Source organism: Pinus tabuliformis, chromosome 6, assembly GCF_031772625.1.
Source record: "Pinus tabuliformis cultivar Carrire ecotype Pingquan chromosome 6, CPIR1, whole genome shotgun sequence".
In the NCBI taxonomy this organism is placed as follows: domain Eukaryota; kingdom Viridiplantae; phylum Streptophyta; class Pinopsida; order Pinales; family Pinaceae; genus Pinus; species Pinus tabuliformis.
This window is the reverse complement of record NC_142292.1, coordinates 831,620,052-831,636,600: the sequence shown is the minus strand read 5'-3', so window position 1 is coordinate 831,636,600 and position 16,549 is coordinate 831,620,052. Positions and strand designations below refer to the sequence as shown.

Below are 16,549 nucleotides of genomic sequence, written 5' to 3'. Positions count from 1 at the left end.
GAAAGGTCTCTTCACTAATTTGTTGGAGCCCCTCTTTAGGCTGTAAAAAGAGTGTGAAGGCATTGTTTTAGAGCATCCAACAAGTGCAACACACACAAGGAAGAAGAGCTCAGATATACCTGTGAAGCTGCAGCAAATAAAGGGATGGAACAGCGAAGGGCAGGGACTGTTTCTAGTGCTGTTTCAGTTGACCGAGGTGCTGGAGGAGGCCGAGGAGAAGAGCTGGAAGGCCGAGACTGTTGGGGGTGTTTGCGGATCTGTTTGAGGGGAGAAAAGAGGTGAGAAGTGATTGTTTTGGAGGGTTGTTAGGGTGCCGCAGAAACTGAGGTAGGCCGCAGGCCTAGCCTCTCCAAAACAGGCCAGCGTTGGGGTGTTAAGGGCTGCCATTTGCCCAGAACAGCAGCCCACAAGGAGGCCATCTCACCTTGCCTAGGCCGCAGCAAAAAGGAGGCTGTTAGGGTGAATTTTGAAGGGCTATTGCAGAATGCACTTGCCCTAACCAGGGACAGCAGTACAGTAATATAGCAGCAACATTGAATGTGTGTTGGACCCACGTTTTTGGGTCAGTTTTGGATCGTGACATTGCTGTTGATTTCTAGTAGCATCAGATGTGTTCTAAGCCTCAAAATTTGCAGGGAGGCTAGGACACATGTATTCCAAAATACCCAGATATCGTTTTGGGAAATTCCACCCAGAGACAGTTTTATTAAAATAATTAATTATTTTTAATGGATGTCTAAGTCTAAACTTAGAAAATTAAAATAATTAAAGGGTATTAATTAAACTAGGGGTGAAACTTCTAAAAGAAGACGAGGATCAAGTCAAAATGATTTGAGCCATTGATTAGAATCTAATTTGGGTCGTTGATTGATTAACGAGAAGATTATAAGAAGAGGTTTGATGGGCATTTGGAAAACAAATCGGGTGAGAGATCAGAGATCGATTTTCTCAAGAGAACAGTGTCGCAGTTGTTGGAGAAGGTGATTGAAAAGATTTCTTGCAGTGAGGGGCAGGGATAATTTTTTGCAGGAAGTTTTCCTGATCCGGAGACTGCAAGGCAAAGAAGGAAGAGAGTAGTCCGGAGAGGCGGCGTTGGGCCACGCAGAGGCAGCATAGAGCTACGTTGTGGCAACACAGAGCTTCAGAGGGAGTCCATATTTCTGTTGGGAATAGTCGGGATCTAGTGTCGGATCTGGGGTGTGATACCGAAGGACAGAGGGCTGAAGTTTACAGCGAGCAGAAGATCAAGAGGAGGTGCAGTGCAGTCCCAGCAGCAATGATGCAGTAGCTGGGTAGGTGTGACGCAGTGTTGCGCAGAGACTGCATAGAGACAGCACAGAGGCTCATCTCCAGTGCAGATCAGTGCCGGATTTCCCAGTGACAAGGTGAGATCATCTCACTATCTTTTTATTGAAAATAGAAATTAACTCAGACAAATAGATAAAGCACACATAAAAACCAGACCCAAAATATTGGCAGAAAAAGGCTGAAGCCTCATGCTTCTCTCTCACATTTTCATTCATTAAAAAAATTGAATATAGTGTTACAAATAAATAGATGAGAGACAGTGTTCTCAAGATAGTGCATGCTATCTTAGACACTTTTGGTTGAGATAATTTCTCCTTTGGTTGAGATAATTTCTCACCAGACACACACCAATATAGGAGTTACCTAAACTAACTCCTATCTTAGAGGAACAACCCAAGAGTTAGGCACAAATTCCCAACTTGGAATATTTAATTTATTTATTTATTTATGTTTGGATTTATTATTGTTTTATGAGAGAGGCTAACATTCCCCCCTTCAATGATAAATCCAAAATAAGAACAAGGAACCATCTTCCAAGTTCTCATGTTGATCCTCAAAAATATTGCCTGAAAAAACCGCCAAAACTGGATGCTGGAAAAAACTCAAATCTGAAGAGAACATGAATCAGCTGCATGCCTGATTCATCTATGAATATTGCTTGACAACTTCATCACGTGCCAAGCCGCAAAAGGATCCAACTGTCCTTTGCTTGAGAACAACATCCGATGTCCACTGACACAATTTGATGAACGCCCACTGGCGTATTTGTTGATGATGATCGCCCGCTGGCTGAAGATGTCGAAAAACAACTCAATGTTGCTTTTGCTATGAAAGCTGCTTTGGCTGTCGATCGCCCACTGGCGAATTTGCTGATGCTCACTGCTGATGACAAATGCCCACTGGCTGATGAAGATGCCCACTGGCTGCTTCGCTGATGTTGTCGAGACTTTCAGTCTGACAACCACTTGTCAATTTCATTGACATTTTTCCCCCTTTGTCAGTTGAAAGGAGAGACAATCTTCTCCAAAATATATTTGAACTCCCCCCCTTCAGGTGTAGGAGAGTTTCACTGTTGTACTCCCTCGTTCAATTGCATGAGAGTACCATCATCAGTTCACTGCTGGCTGCACTATGTGTGAGTGTAGTCGGTTGTAGAACTGAGACAATCTTTGGACTGTGGATGACCATTCCCAAGGATCGATCCATTCATAATGTATCTTCAATCTGGCTAATTTTTGTTGGTTGCGACATTTTTCTGAGGAATGATTGGGCTTGCCACAATGGCAACAAGGATGGAGATCAAAACATTGATCTTCCATATGACCGGTTCTTTGACAATGAGAACACTTCGGTTGGACTTCAACTTCAGGTTGTGTGCAATTCTGTTTGACTGCAACTTTCTCAGAACCTGCTGAGGTGTGTTGTTCAAGAAATCCTGCACTCACGAACTTAATTGGCTTGGAATAATCTGGGATATGTAAGTTGGTGTCATCAGTGACATATCCTAAGCCTCGTCGATTCTTGTTATTTTGAATTTCTTCCCAGGGCTTGATGATGGGTTTGGAAGAAATTTGAATTTGATCATGAACAACTTCGACACTTGAAGTTGTTTGGATGAGTGATTTGGAATCAACATCTTTATCTTCATCTGTTTGGTTGAATGACTTGGAAGAAGCACTCTTTTGTTGTAGCTCATCTCTTTGTATTTGCGACTCTAATTGAAGAAACTCAATGGTTTCATGTGTTTGTTGTAGATGCTGTGAAAGATCAGCAAGAGTTTCTTTGCTGATGTGCACCATGTCTTCATCACTGGAGATGATCAAACTATGAAGAATGTTTAACCACTGAATATGGTGCGCCATCTGAACTTGCTCACTTGAAGTCAGGCTCCCTTGTCGTAGATGTCGTGCTTTGAAATGTTTCACTTGATTTTGTTACTTGAATGACATGCTCGCTTGCTATGGGACTTGAATGGCACACTCGCTTGATTTTTTGCTTATTGCACTTGCTAGGAACACTTGCTAGAGTTGTAGAACTTTCTTGCTTAAACTTTGGAATTCACGCTCGCTTGATGATGATCGTGTTTGCATAAATGCTCATTTGCCTTACTTGAAGACTTCACACTCACTTGATGTCGATCTCAACTTGCTTGATTGGTGTTAGAGTTGAACTTGTTTGGTTGCTTTGATGAACTTCACTCTGGCTCGCTTGAAGGTTTGAACTTTGTACTGTCTTGACGCAAATTGCTTGAATGAGTACTCACGCTCGCTTGCAGGAGATGTGAACTTGTTGCTTGTGTGCTTTAGAATTAAAATTCGTGCATTCACTAGATTCTGCTTAAAGGAAGGGTGTCGAACACTGTCGAAAATGCACCCAAAAAAGCTTACAATGATTTTAATGACTCACTACAATGAATTCAATTTGACTCAATTCAAGACTTGGGTGTCGGTTTCAACCGAGAATGCACCCTTACAATTCAATGTAATTGGAATTTGATTTACAAGTTCTTAAATTTGTTTGCAAGAATGTTGATGTAGACTTTGCTCTCAAACGTTGAAGTTTACAGATTCATTAACTTGATTGTAGTGATGTAGACTTTGCTTTGAAATGTTGGAGTTTGCAGTTTCATGAACTTGATTACATTGAGTGAATTTGATTGTTGAGGTAGAATGCCGATGTTGAAAACTTTGATTATTTGTTGTAGTGTTGATCTTGCAGCTATGTGTTGTGCTTGCTTTATGTATGCAATATTAGATGAAATTATTGATGTGTCACAACTAGACACAGATCAAAAAGCAAAAACATGAATCCATAAAACACATCCGCCATCAAGCACACATAGTGTACCTTAGATCCCCTTATTCAATTTCGGGCGGATCTAGGACACATCAACACCAAAAAAATGATATCTTTATTAATCACTGAGTACATATGAAGCAATGATAATGCCAAGCTAACGACCCTTTGAAACAAATCGCCTTCAAAATCTGAACGGATAGTGACACGATCCCTCTCAAAGTAAAACAATAATTTGAATTACAACAACTTTCCCTTATCACTCCAAATACAAAATAATACACTTATATCTCCACAAAATATTCTTCAAATTTACAAAATGTAATGCACCTTATCACTCCAAATACAAATAGAAACACTCCTTATTTCTTCAATTTCAAAGAGCGAAATACCAACCTTTCAACTCACAATCTCAGCACTTTCATGCATATAAAAATGCATCTCCAATTTCATGTCAAGTAAATCCACTCTCACTCATTTACCTTTCTTCCATTAAAAAACAATTTTATGGATTTTATAAAATCACTTTATGAAAGGTGAATTCACGTTCACACTTTTAAGTTTAATGAGTGTAAAATGATAACTTTAATAAAATATTTGATCAGCTGTCGGACTTCGGAATCTCGAAGCTCATCGCCCCGGATTTCTCACACGCCTCCACGGAGATCAAGGGGACGACGGGCTATCTCGACCCGGAGTATTTCACGCGCGGCAAGCTGACCGAGGCCAGCGACGTCTACAGCTTCGGAATCGTTCTGCTGCAGCTGATTTCCGGCCAGAAGGCAGTCGTCAACACGCCCTCCGGCGGGGCCGAGTCGGTTGTTTACTCGACGCATATGTTCATGAGAGGCGGAGACCCGGACGTGAAGAAGATCGTGGATCCCAGGATCGTAGAGGCTGTCGATGCTCGTGATTTGGAGTCCATCAAAACGGTGCTAGATATAGCCTATCGCTGCGTTCAGCCTTTCAGAGACGATAGGCCTCCCATGGCAGAAGTTCTCAATGTAGTCAAGGAGACCTGGAACAATCGCAGAGATGAGGTGTCCGATATTGTCACAGGTTAGCAAGGAGAGTAGAAGCAAAATTTTATCATTTTACACTCGTGATCATCTCAAGTTGGCTCAAGATTTGGTGGTTCACAAGAACAAAAGGCGTGGACTGATTCCTCTTTACGCAGATCTTTTGCGATATTTATTTCGCAGCCTGGACATTCTTCAATGATTACTAGTCTTGGTCTTCCAAAACAGGAAACGTTCCTCCCGCAACGACTTTTGCTTCAATTTCAGGTTAGATCCAGCAATAAATCTAACATTTGACACGGTGATTTCACATATTAAAATGGAAATGAAACCAAAGCAGCATCACAGAGAAATAAATACGTCCACACTGGATATGATTTCAATACAGACTAATTTTGACAGAGAATAAAGAAGCAATAATTTGCTAGACGTTGCACCATAACGTATTTCACAGTGAAACACTTAACACGCTGGATTGAATGGCAATACCACGATATCGAGAATTGGCACGATATTCGCCTTCATTGTTGGACATGTTGTAGTCTTCAATGGCGGTTTCCGTTCTCAACACATCAGCTCGATCTCAAAAATGCAATTATGACCTCTGCAATGGACCCAACACTGACTTCTCAACAGGCTCCTCAGGAAAATAAGTTACAGAGGGTGGAATTACACCGAGAACTTCCCATTGGTTTTCAACCAGAAGACTAAAATGACTCCCCTTCACCTCGCTTCACCTCCAAAAGCGCCTGGATAAAGCACGGATCGGTCACAGATATGGCATTTGGTGGCGCCCTATTTATCCCTTCACATACTTTGCTAAGTCATCCCCAAAATTGCAGAAAACCCCTCAAGGGTTTCAAGCTTAATGTCCACAACGCTGAAATGGGCTTGTTTTGATGAAGCTCGTGAGTCTGTTAATAACCTCAGATCTGCCAATCACATTCAAAATACGTATTGCTTCGCCCAATCAATGAAACGGAATGGTGAGTCTATAATCACTGTGTATCCGTCTGCCGTATACCGGATGTGTACATGCCTATCATGGCTGGATGATTTAATTGTCCCGTTCTTAGAATCGGATGGTGCACGCTCGCTGCACGCATTCCGTGGCCGGAGCCGGGCCTGTTCTAATAGCAAAATTTCACATCAATTGACGGGCACCTTTATGTGGAGGTATACTCAGTGAGAATACATCCATATTCGGCTCTCCTCCTCAACAACGAGCCGTCCTCAACGCCAAGCCCTTTCGACGCTCAATGATCAATGCTACAATTGCTTCACAGATCTTCACGCTGATAGACTCACATAGGCCCTAAGAACCAAAAAAGCTCCGATACCACATATTGAAAATAGAAATTAACTCAGACAAATAGATAAAGCACACATAAAAACCAGACCCAAAATATTGGCGGAAAAAAGCTGAAGCCTCATGCTTCTCTCTCACATTTTCATTCATTAAAAAAATTGAATATAGTGTTACAAATAAATAGATGAGAGACAGTGTTCTCAAGATAGTGCATGCTATCTTAGACACTTTTGGTTGAGATAATTTCTCACCAGACACACACCAATATAGGAGTTACCTAAACTAACTCCTATCTTAGAGGAACAACCCAAGAGTTAGGCACAAATTCCCAACTTGGAATATTTAATTTATTTATTTATTTTTGGATTTATTATTGTTTTATGAGAGAGGCTAACACTTTTTGTTCAGTTAGATCTCTGTATAGGATTGCCAATTTGGGAATCCGAAGAATTGTAGTCAAAAATAACTGCATAATAATACAAACCCTCAATTGTTGCATCGGTTTTCCCACATTGGGTTTTTCTGGGGACATTTGTCCAAAAACACCAATGTCACTTGTGTGTGTGTTATTTCTTCTTGCTTAGTTCTTGTTTCCGCATATTATTTATGTTGTGAAGGCTGCAATTGTATTTACTTTGATATTTAGAGTGTAACACAGTCAAATAACTAGCATGAATTAACAAGTAGGAGAAGCAATATCAATTTGCTGCAGTAGGGAATTTGGGTCTCCAAATTTTCACAATTGCAGCCTGTGGGAGCCAATTAGAAAGGCTGACTTGGAGAGTGAGAAGCCTTTCTTAGGAGCAGATCTCGCAGTGACGTGATTGGTACCATTGATCTTATTGGAGGGCAATATGTTGGCTACCCAAAGTAGCCCTAGAGCAACAGACAAGAAGGACATTGTTGGTGCGTGATTGGGTGAAGTTTGCAGCCTAAAGAGCAGCACTTTGATGGACGAAAGTGACTACTAGATTGGCAAATTGAAGCTCGGGAATTGGCCAGCCTAGAGAGCAGTTGATGAGCTCGTGTACATGCAGCAGAAGTGACTTGCAGCATTGTTAGGAGGCAGCCCTCTTGGAGTCTCGATGTGTAGTAGCCTTGATGGACTAAGGCACTACTAGTGAGTAGTATGAGAGTGAAGGACCAGCAGGACAAGCTACGATATCCAAGTTGCACAATAAAGTTTGTCATTGTATCTTGTAAACCATAGATTTTTGTATTACTTAGTTTGTTTAATATAACGAAGATTGGGATTGTACAATTTTGTTAAAAACCGTGTATATTTGTGCATATGTGATTTACTGCATTATATTTCCGCTATGCAAAGTAGTTTATGGTTGAGATTCTTGTTTTGGTAGCGTCACTGATTTTAAGACTCTAACCTAGACCCAAGGTTGTGGAAATTCAACATGGTATCAGAGGGTGTCTGAGCTACTTTGGAAGTAAGTAAATCAGAGTTGTGCGCAACAAAGTACAACATGAGAGGGAGTTGGTCACATTGTAAGTGAAGGGCTCACTACAATGTCGAAGTTGCAAGCAAGTCTCCAGTATGAGGATAGGTTGGAGGGGTTGTCTAACTATAATCCTTGGAAGGAAAGGATCAAATTGGTCTTGTAGGTCAAAAGGCTCTGGGATTTTGCCTAGAAAGAGATCAAGAAGCCAACTAACCCTGAGGAGTTGGAAATTTATGAAGATTTCGATGTGAGGGCGAGATTGATCATCCTAGATGGTGTGAAGGATGTCCTAATACCTAAATTGTCCGGGGAGAACAATGCACGTGAGATGTGGATGGCTATTCAAAATTTGTTCCAGAATAAGAACAAGAACTATTGGAGGATAAGTTGAAGTCCAACAAGATGACAAAGGGTGAAAGCGTGACCTTGTAACTGACGAGATTGTCTCAGGTCAAAGATGAGCTTGTTGCCATCGGTGTGTCTATCTCAGATGGAGATATGGTAAGGATTGCCTTGAAAGGGTTCACCGAGGATTGGAAGCTCTTCATGAAAGGGATCGTTGCCATGGAGAAGCTGCCAGACTGGGATAGGTTGTGGGATGGCTTCATTCAGGAAGAGTTACGAGACGAGGATCTTCATCTGAAGAAGAAGGCTTCAGATGATGACATGGCACTTGCAGCGCGAATGAAGGGCAAAGAAAAAAGGACTTAAGTAAAGTCAAGTGTTTCAATTGTGTCGAGATGGGTCATTATTCGTCGAGATGTCCGATGAAGAAGGGAGATGAGGAGAAGAGGAAAGGAAAGCAGGTCGTCGGTGTTGCCACTTCAGCTGAGATAGATGATCTCTCCAGGAGATTGGAAGAGGACTTTGCTATGATTTCTCATTTTTCACAGGGTACTGTCAATGAAGATGGATGGTACGTGGACAGTGGTGCAACGAAGCATATGATAGGGTCACATGAGGTTTTTGAGACTCTAGCTGAATGGGACTCGAAGTTGCACATGGTGTTGGGCGACAAGAGTCAGTTGGAGATATAAGGATCGGGAGTTGTGCCATTCAAGATGGAGATAGGACGTGTGATGTGGGTCTAGGATGTATTGTTTGTACCAGGACTCAAATATAGCGTGATTTCCATCTCGATGGTCGAGAAGAAAGAGTTTGAGGTCTTGTTCCAGGATGGAAGGCAAGACTCAGGCCTAGAGGCTTTAAGTCCGATGGGATTATACTCGGAGTTAGAGAGCATGGTCTCTACAAGTTGACAGGCAAGCCTGTGGATCATGGAAAGAAGCAGGTGGAGCAGGTGCAGGTTCCAAAGAAGCAAGAGCAGGTGCAGGTGCAGGCTCCAGAGGAGCAGGTACGGGATCCCGAGAAGAAGGTATGCCTTCCTAAGAAGGTCTAGGTTCCAGAGACTCAAAGGGAGTCTAGTTCTAGAGGGAACTTACAGATTCATAGGGAGACTCTGCAGTCCAAGAAGAGCGTGTGGTCAATGGGGAGCAAGGGTGCTCCTACAACTGCCAAGAAGGAATCATGCAAAGAGTGGAAGACATTACAGGATAAGAAGAAGAAGCAGGGTGCTTCCAGCAGTGACAGTGACACTTCCTAGTCTTGGAAGTACCTCCCTCGCTAAGGAGTGTTGATTTGTGTAGCTTGGGAGGTACACCAAGCCTTAGGGTTTAGGGTTTGGAGGGCAAACACCATAAGGGTCACTTGTGGGCTTGGAACCCAAGTTTGGGGTTTCGCACCCAATCATGTTTGGGGCAATGCCGGAGGCACATTACTACATGTGATGGCATGAAACAATAGAGGGCGGAAAGATGAATCTAACGCTTCAAGAATCGTCGAATTCCGAGTTGCAGAAGTGGAGAAATGAATTTTTGAAGTTGACAAATTAATTATTGGTTTTCAAGTCATGTAGGCTTGATGTAAATCACTCCAATAGAAGGGTCTCTTCAGTAATTCGTTGGAGCCCTTCTTTAGGCTATAAAAAGAGGGTGGAGGCATTGTTTTAGAGCATCCAAAAAGTGCAACACACACAAGGAAGAAGAGCTTGGATATCTCTGTGAAGCCACAACAACTAAAGGGAAGGAACAGCGAAGGGAAAGGATTGTTTCTAGGGTTGTTTCAGGTGACCGAAGTGTTGGAGGAGGCCGAGGAGAAGAGTTAGAAGGTCGAGACTGCTAGGGGTGTTTGCAGATCTGTTTGAGGGCAGAAAAGAGGTGAGAAGTGACTGTTTTGGAGGGTTGTTAGGGTGTTGCAGAAACTGAGGTAGGCCGCATGCCTAGCCTCTTCAAAATAGGCCGGCGTTGGGCTGTTAAGGGCTGCCATTTGCCCAAAACAGAAGCCCACAAGGAGGCCATCTCACCTTGCCTAGGCCGCAGCAAAAAGGAGACTGTTAGGGTGAATTTTGAAGGGTTGTTGCAGCATGCACTTGCCCTAACCAGGGACAGCAGTACAATAGTATAGCAGCAACATTGAATGTGTGTTGGACCCACGTTTTTGGGTCAGTTTTGGATCGTGACATTGCAGCCTGTGGGAGCCAATTAGAAAGGCTGACTTGGAGAGTGAGAAGCCTTTCTTAGGAGCATATCTCGCAGTGACATGATTGTTGGAAATAATACTGAGAAGGGGGGTGAATCAGTATTATCAGATCAATAATTTAACTTTCAAAACTGATTTGTATACACTACTTCAGCTCAGTGAACTAGCGTGTATACGCAACTATACTTAATGCAACCAACGTATATGCAGAGATCTTTAGATTTACCCAAATTATCATGTATTGAACTTTAATCAACATATCAGGTATTCATTAGACAGTGCAGTAAAAGCAGAATAAAGCATCACACATAAGCAACACACAAGAACACCAAGATATAAAGTGGAAACCCAATGTGGGTAAAAACCACCTACTGTTGTCGTCTTTGTCTTCTTTTAATAATAAGAAAATTCTGTTTACAATTTTGTACTGGTGCAGTCTTATACCAATACGCAGGGTTCTACCTGCAGAAAGCTACAACCTTCTCTCGTTCTCCAGCTTTTATTAGAAGAGAGCTACAACCCCCTAGCTCTTGTACTAGCTGATGTGTTTACTAGTACATAGGTGCTAGCCTACAAAAGGCTACAACCTTCTTTTTTCTACTAGGGACCACGTTTCGTAAATTTTCAGACTGGGTCCATCAACAACATCATTCAATCATCAAATATATCTGCATCAACCAATCTCCTTTTGAACCAACCACAACCGAATCAATCAATCACTTTGATAACACATCAATCTAATCATTCAGAATGTTGTCACCAGAATAAAGTAACCAGAAACCAGAACACTGCAACAGCAAACAAAAGCAACTAAAACATATTTTATAAGGTATACGCTACTTCCATGTGTCGAACCTGCGTGCATACGCGCTTTACTCAAAGCCAACCAGCGTATATATCTGCAAATATAAATTCAAAATTCTGCAGCTATTCCAGACTTTAGTTATACCGAGACCAGATCATTTACAGAATAATATATGCGTCAGTATTCAAATCTAGAATATACATGAACAATAACACATAATGATAGTTCACTTTACGCATTAAGTTCCCGATCCATCATTAGATCTGATCTCTCATCATAAGCTAAGGTTCATCCTTGGTTCAGATCCAGCAATGCACCATAACCCAATAACCTACATACTAGATCTCACACTTCATCAGATATTCGATACTTCAACACTTTGGCCACTTAGGACCAATACCTTGGACCAAATACTTAGGGTCAATACCTCGGACCAGATACCTTGGACCAATACCATGGATCAAAATACCATGGACCAAATACCTTGGACCAAAACTTAGTTTTCCAATATATACGCGCTTTCCATTCTGTGAAAGTGCGTGTGTACGTTATATGCTCCTTTTGGTCTGTTAACCCGCGTGTATACACTCCTTTGTCAAGGTGAACCTGCCTATACCTCTCTTTCTTCATTCTTTGTAGTCTAATCATTAATTCTTTGCTATTGACATGTTGCACTATGATCTGTCATCTGAGTGAGTTGCCATCAAGGACAACACCTGTATCATAATGCCAACAGTGATTGGGTACCATTGATCTGATTGGAGGGCAGTATGTTGGCTACCCAAAATTGCCCTAGAGCAGCAGATAAGAAGGACATTGTTGGTGCATGATTAGGTGAAGTTTGCAGCCTAAAGAGCAACACTTTGATAAACGAAAGTGACTACTAGATTGGCCGATTGAAGCTCGGGAATTGGCCAGCCTAGAGAGCAGTTGATGAGCTCGTGTACATGCAGCAAAAGTTTTGCAGCATTGTTAGGAGGTAGCCCTCTTGGAGTCTCAATGTGTAGGAGCCTTGATGGACTAAGGCACTACTAGTGAGCAGTACGAGAGCGAAGGACCGGCAGGACAAGATACGATATTAAAGTTGCACAATAAAGTTTGTCATTGTATCTTGTAAACCATAGACTGTTGTATTACTTAGTTTGTTTAGTATAACGAAGATTGGGATTGTACAATTTTGTTAAAAACCGTGTATATTTGTGCATATGTGATTTATTGCTTTATATTTCTGTTGTGCAAAGTAGTTTATGGTTGAGATTCTTGGTTTGGTAGCATCAGTGATTTTAAGACTCTAACCTAGACCCAAGGTCGTGGAAATTCAACATGGTATCAGAGGGTGTCTGAGCTACTTTGGAAGTAAGTAAATCAGAGTTGTGCGCAACGAAGTACAACATGAGAGGGAGTTGGTCACATTGTAAGTGAAGGGCTCACTACAATGTCGAAGTTGCAAGTAGGTCTCCGGTATGAGGATAGGTTGGAGGGGTTGTCTAACTATAGTCCTTAGAAGGAAAGGATCAAGTTGGTCTTGCAGGTCAAAAGGCTTTGGGATTTTGCCGAGAAAAAGATCAAGAAGCCAACTGACCCTGAGGAGTTGGAAATATATGAAGATTTGGATGCAAGGGCGAGATTGATCATCCTAGATGGTGTGAAGGATGCCCTAATACCTAAATTGTCCGGGAAGAACAATGCACGTGAGATGTGGATAGCTATTCAAAATTTGTTCCAGAATAAGAACAAGAACTATTGGAGGATAAGTTGAAGTCCAACAAGCTGACAAAGGGTGAAAGCGTGACCTCGTATTTGACGAGATTGTCTCAGGTCAAAGATGAGCTCGCTACCATCGGTGTGTCTACCTCAGATGGAGATATGGTAAGGATTGCCTTGAAAGGGTTCACCGAGGATTGGAAGCCCTTCATCAAAGGGATCGTTGCCAGGGAGAAGCTGCCAAACTGGGATAGGTTTTGGGATGGCTTCATTCAGGAAGAGTTACAAGAAGAGGATCTTCATCTGAAGAAGAAGGCTTCAGATGATGACATGGCACTTGCAACGCGAATGAAGGGCAAGAAAAAGGACTTGAGTAAAGTCAAGTTTTTTCAACTGTGGCGAGATGGGTCATTATTCGTCGAGATGTCCAATGAAGAAGAAGCGAGATGAGGAGAAGAGGAAAGGAAAGCAAGTCGTCGGTGTTGCCACTTCAGCTGAGATAGATGATCTCTCCAAGAGATTGGAAGAGGAGGACTTTGCTATGATTTCTCATTTCTCCCAGGGTATTGTCAATGAAGATGGATGGTACGTGGACAGTGGTGCGACGAAGCATATGACAGGGTCACACGAGGTTTTCAAGACTCTAGCTGAATGGGACTCGAAATTGCACATGGTGTTGGGCGACAAAAGTCAGTTGGAGATCTGAGGATCGAGAGTTGTGTCATTCAAGATGGAGACAGGACGTGTGGTACAAGCACAAATTCCTGAAACTAAGAAATGGGATTCATCCTCCCCCCTCGTGTCCCAAATCCCACGTGGCGGACACGATTCTCGAGCGACACATGTCCAATTCGTGGCTCGAGCGTGTCCAACTGCTAATGATATTGACATTCTTTTTAACACTTTCAGTTTATCATTAAACAATTATACTTTAGAAATTCAACCACAGAAAAACAATAAGACAATAGGGATCACATTAGAACAATGATGCATAAAGACAACACAAATTTTACCTTGGGAAAATCCTTTTCTAGAGAAAAACTCAGCAACCCTTTCCTTAGAGAAATTATTCGATCCAACAAGCGATACATCTGATCTTTCCAGTAAAAACTAAAGTCAAACAGAATAACAACAAAACCCTGGTTCAAACTGTCTTCTTTCAAGTCAAACTGCTGCCCAAAGGATTCGGTCAAGTCTGATCTGCGAGGCCAAATTTCGGCCTTCTTCTTCACCTCAAAAACTTGGTCCGCTGCCCTGTGATTTGCCCAGAAGAAATTTGGCCTGTCTTCTACACATGCGAGGTCAAACAGAGAGAAAAAAGACGCTCAGTCAAATGCTGGACTGTCTGGTCAACTTCGGCTTTCTTGTCTTGTGTCTTCTTCGCTTAGATGAACAGAAGATACAATTTGTGTGTGGTGATGTAATCTGAAATGCCAAGAGGAGGAGAACAAGTGGTATATTTATAGTCTTTGGTGAGGCCGAATGGGTGTCACTTAATGATGGGCCGACTTGATCATTTTGGTGCCAAAAATTTAAATTTTAAAAAAACCCTTCTGAAGTCCACATGAAAACCACATTTGTACTTATCATAACATATATATTTGGAGGGCTACAAACTCTAGTTATGAAAACCAACCATAGCGACAAAATTTCAACAAGGCCCACTCTTGGAACACATTGCTGGATGAATCCCTTCTTGCTGTAACTTAGATTTTGATTCTGCACTTTTATTTCCACTGTGTGATCAACTTAGACTTTAAATTCTGCAAGTTTGCTTCAGTTCTGTGGTTAGTTACTGTCATTTCTTTCTACAATCTCAATTCATTTCCACAAGACACAAAAATTCGAAAGGGCATGCTGCTAGTTTTCTATGGACTTGGTATTGGCATGACTTTAGTTGCTAGTTATTTTCTGCAAATCCTTTATCCCCTGCACGACTGGTGTCAAGAAGCCAAAAGGGTGCATCACTGGTGTGCTGCTGGGCAACTCATTCTTGCAAAGTCTCAGTTCTTTCAGTAGACAGATTAGTTGTCATTCTCCATAATGGTTTAATTCAACATTTGCTACAATAGGGTTAAGATTCCAATTGGTAAACCTTTATAGTTGCACATACAGTGCATGGCATCTTGAAAGCTTAGGCATCCTGGGCTGACAATTTAAAATGTATTCTTAAATTCCCTGGGCATTAATATGCTGGAATGATGGAGCTCAACACCAAGAAAATTATATGAATGATTATGACTTAACAAAATATTATTTGCACAAAGCCCCCATTTAGCCTTGATTGTTAGATGCTCTTGTGCATAACTTCACAAACATGTCAGGATCAAATCTCACCCAACCCCTTGGGGTTACCTCCTGGTATTTCAGCTAGTAGTAATTATCATTCCCCATCAAGAAAACTAGAAAAGAGGGGTGAGAACTCTGAGGTGCTGGCAAGTTACCAGTGTCTCACTTGAAATGCCTAATATGTAAGCGAGGGATTATATTCTCCAAAATAAAATAAAAAATGATATTTGCACAAAAAGGAAAGCACAAAAACATATGCATATACAGTCAAACAAACAGACCAACAAATGTACAGATACACACAAGATAATAAAAAAACAAGTGTAACACACATCCAATGAATCATAAAAGTACCAATTGTATACTAAAACTCAAGTTCCTATCGTTATGAAAGGCTCGATGCTTGGATTCTGCTCACTCTAATGACTCAACTCTACTTTCTCCCAGCCCTCCACAGGAAAAGCTGCGGGTCCTCACCATACACGGGCACCTTCAGACAGCCTTCGGACTCTGCTGCTGCTTCATTCCGCTCTTTCACAAAGGTAGCCGCCAAAAAAGCGAAGTCAAATGGAATGGGTTTTCCCAAAGGTTCGTGAAGAGAATTCAAGAAGCTCAAAGTCTGAATGTAACCACTGAAAACCCTCAAAAAGTTGCCTTGCTCTTCTCCACGTCAGTGCTGGCTGGCAAATTGTATGGGTTCTTAACCCCTCCCATCAACTTCAAATAAATTTAAGTTGCCAGCAAACTCAGGTTCAGGTTCGGGTACGGGAACGGGCCGTTACTCTTTGAAACAAAGTGCGTGGGTTCGTCGAGGTATATACTATATGATAGTTTGTTTATATATTATATAAAATTTGAATTTTGAAATATTTCAAGAAAAATAAAACAGTGATAATAGAGGATAATAGGTATATATTATATGTTCAAGATTCAATTGTCATATTATATTTAAAATTAGCCTTAAGGTATTTCCACATATGCAATAGAAAATTCTTTAAAAAAGGTGAAACTGAGCAAGTATCAAAATTATTGGTTTGGCTTCCTCAAGTCATGTCATCACTCATCAGCATCCATGTCATCATGATCAACATCATTAAGTTCAGCAGTCAACAAGCTCTTTAGGGAGGGATCACTCTCATCTCGAGGCTTTTGCTCATCCATAGCAACTGGAGGTAGCTCAATAAGACCATATGGTTGTATCTCCTCATCTACACATGCAAATTTTTTGGTTTAGTAAACACTAGGGTTTAGTCTGAGTGTGGGAAGCCATTCATCAATTTTTAATATTTTATTAAAAATCCAACAAACAAACAAAAAAACTATGTAA

General features: G+C 41.5%; 1 protein-coding gene across 7 annotated transcripts in view; it reads right to left on the bottom strand.

The window, feature by feature from the left end:
- LOC149261409 (uncharacterized) overlaps window positions 1-15,998 on the bottom strand; it is a 130,948-nt gene extending 114,950 nt beyond the window's left edge. For 2 of the 7 annotated variants that reach the window (XM_089422201.1, XM_089422213.1), the window contains exons 1-2: window positions 15,700-15,998; window positions 13,947-14,214 (exon numbers count right to left, since the gene is read on the bottom strand). The gene's annotated coding sequence lies outside the window, so the exon portion shown is untranslated. Of the gene's footprint in view, window positions 1-13,946; window positions 14,222-15,640 lie in introns of those variants that run through there. The other 5 variants (XM_089422199.1, XM_089422217.1, XM_089422206.1 and 2 more) reach the window with 4 other exon arrangements.
- Window positions 15,999-16,549: the final 551 nt, after the last annotated feature.